Source organism: Myotis daubentonii, chromosome 20, assembly GCF_963259705.1.
Source record: "Myotis daubentonii chromosome 20, mMyoDau2.1, whole genome shotgun sequence".
Lineage (NCBI taxonomy): Eukaryota > Metazoa > Chordata > Mammalia > Chiroptera > Vespertilionidae > Myotis > Myotis daubentonii.
Window position 1 is genome coordinate 13,685 of NC_081859.1, and position 3,071 is coordinate 16,755.

The following is a 3,071-nucleotide window of genomic DNA, read 5'->3' on the forward strand; positions in this document are numbered from 1 at the left end:
AAAGCATGTTTGTTAATCATTGTCACTTGCTGTACCCCATTGTTGTTTGCTGTGCTCACCCCCAATAAAAGCCAGAAGGGATCAGAGGATTTTCACTACACGCCTCAGCGAGAGGTAGCCCTCTGCTCTACTTCGTCCTACACGCCAAGCTTGCCTCAGTGTCTCCGTTCACCGATACCGGTTTGGCTCAATGGATAGAGCGTCAGCCTGTGGACTCAAGGGTCCCAGGTTCGATTCTGGTCAAGGGCATGTACCTTGGTTGTGGGCACATCCCCAGTGGGGAGTGTGCAGGAGGCAGCTGATCGATGTTTCTCATCGATGTTTCTAGCTCTCTATCCCTTCTCCCTTCCTCTCTGTAAAAAATCAATAAAATATATATATATGTATAGTGCCTGAACATAACAGGGACCCGAAGGTAAGAAATTGGGAACAGGTAGGACCGAAAGGGTTTTGCCAGCGCAGAGTACGCGGAACTTTCGGCAATAGAGTCAGAGTCATGGGGACTAGCCCGTCGATGCAGAGTCAATATATAGCTGTCTTGAAATCATTGTTAAAGAGTTCAGGGGTAAAAGTGAAGAATGAGGCTTTTAAAAAATTGAAGCAATTCAGCAGCACTGTTATTGGTTTAACCCAGAAGGAAAACAGCAGTTAAATCTTAAGTTGTGGAAACAAGTTGGAAGGTCATTAAGGAGGGCTCACCAACAGGGAAAAGCTATAGAGGCTGATGTATGGGCTGTTTTTAATTTAGTAACGTTAGCTTTACAGTGTTAACGTAAAAAACCATTGAAACCTGTAAAGAATTTTTGGGAGTTTATTTGAGCCAAACTGTTGACATATGCCGGGAAGCAGAACCTCAACGAATTGAGATAGTGCTCCTGAGAACGGCAGGGTTACATCCGTATTTATACATGAAATTCATTGGTGACAGATTTAAGGAGGTGGGATTAAGCGAAGCGGGGGGGGGGGGGACCTCTGTGATAGGATAAAAAGTAAAATGATGGACACATACTTAGGTGGGTGCAGGCACAATTAACATGACAAATGAAAGTATCTGCTGCATCTGTCCTGGGCCCAGCACACCTGGCCCTGCCCCAGGGGCTCCAGATACGGGGAAACCACAAGTTACCCAGACATTTCAAGGGCATGTTATCATAGATGCAAAAAGACAGATAGGCTCAGCTACAGTAAAGGATGACCTTATCCGTGAAGATATCGGCTTAGGACGGAACTGCCCACCATAACTGCTTTTGGTTAAGGTTTAATTTCAGACCATCCTTTGTGGTTACTTTAGGCCTCGCGTCTGCAAAAATGCCATGCAGGCCTCTCCTGAGCTTGTCTGGTCAGCATGTGGCCCCATTCGTCCACAACAGCCTTTCAGTCTGATTCTGAAGATTATGAAGAAATTCATTCCTATGAAGTCACAAAGTGCTGCTCCAGGAGCTGAGTGTTTAAATCCTGAGCCTCTCCCTCCTGGGAAATCACTACCACCCGAGCTGCTCCCGTTAGAGGTCACTGAACCGAGGGAATCAAGTGAAGGACAGAAAGCTAGGGTTAAAAATCAATTAGGGGGTTATGAAACAATAACCTCAGCCAGCGATTCAGAGCTGGACGATTCATCTTCTGCTGGTTCGGAAGATGATTATTGCCCTCGCCCTAAGTTAAGGCAGAGAATGTTAGGTTAGGTGGCTCAGGAGGCGGCGCAAGAAATACAGAGTCCAGTGAATCAGAAAAGAAAGGAAAGGAAAAGGTTTATTTCTGCGTCCCCGAGAGACCCACGTACCGCAAGGACAGGGCAGTGGATTCACACCAACAGGGAGCGGGGGGAGGGCTTTTTTTATACTGCGGTTGGGTGAGGGGCGGGGACATGAGCTGAGGTATTCAGTTGAGGAAGTTACAGCTGTAGGGGGCCAGCCAGGAATTCAGGAATGAGTCAGTATCTGTGTGGGGGTCGTTGTGGATTCAGGGAGAAGCCTGTATCTGTGTCTGGCACGTTGATCTGTGAGAAATTCCAGGGGAAGTCCATTGTCTCATCACATGTCTGCATGTATCCGATCCTGGGCTCTCTCCGACCTAACAGAGAAGAGTGGCGAGAAGGGAAACAGAGATGAAGGAACTTTTAGGGAGTTTAAAAGAATTATTACCTACAGTAGTAGAAGAAAAGAAAGAGAATAAAAGTCCTCAGGAGTTGGCTGCGCCACCGCCAAAAAGTGTAACGGAACTAGCCATTAATCCGGCTTTCGCGGCTAAACCTCCACCGATTTCTTTGCCCACAGCACCTCCCTATAAGGGCCCGAGTGTAGGGCATACTGTTATTATTCCTTTACAGCAGGAGGTTCACAAGGTTCTTTTAGAAGGAGGAGATGAGATCTGAAAGATCAGACGGAGGCCTAAAACCAGGATTCCAGGCTTTATTAGAGGAAAAGCACCTGCCGGGCTGCCGGGGTCCAGCCCCAGCAGGTCCAGGGGTCCCCAAAGGTGTGGACGGAGTCGGCGAAGAAGGAATGACACGGAGACAGCGTTCAGTTGATCAGCAGCCTAGCCAGGATCTCCAGCCAAGTTCTGGTCTCGATCTCCAGAGAGGTTCTGCTCAGGTTCTCCAGTCAGGTTCAGTCACCAGGTTCTAGTCAGGCTCTCCTGCCAATCTCCCCAGTCAGGTTCAGTCCAGGATCCCCTGCCATGCTCTCTCGCCAGGCTCTGCCTCCAGGCTCCGAGGCCAGTCCCTGTCCAGGATCCTCCGGCATGCTCTCGCCAGCGAAGTTCTTCTGTCTCTAGAGAACGTTCTGTGTAGGTTCTGTGCCTAGGCTCTGTCTCTCTTGGTCCTGTCTTCCAAGCCCTGTGTCTGAAGTTCTGTCTTATAAGTTCTGTGTCTTGCTGTCTTGTTACATCTGTATTTATACAAGTTGATTTTAATCCTGTCAATTTCTATTCCAAAGGTTAGGGTGTTTATTATCTCCATTCCAGGGAGTAAAGATTATGTAGCATGATTGTTTGTAGTGATTAACTACCCACCTGGCACTTAGTTAAGGAGTTTCATCCCCTCCCTGACTTCAGGGAAAAATTCCTATGTGGGG

At 48.0% G+C, this 3,071-nt stretch overlaps 1 long non-coding RNA gene across 1 annotated transcript; it reads left to right on the plus strand.

Moving 5' to 3' along the window:
• The first annotated feature begins 391 nt into the window (after positions 1 to 391).
• Positions 392 to 2,281, plus strand: LOC132222411 (uncharacterized). The gene is made up of 3 exons (XR_009450219.1): positions 392 to 766; positions 1,371 to 1,672; positions 2,083 to 2,281. It is a non-coding gene; the product is annotated as an uncharacterized LOC132222411 (long non-coding RNA).
• The last annotated feature ends 790 nt before the right edge of the window (positions 2,282 to 3,071 follow it).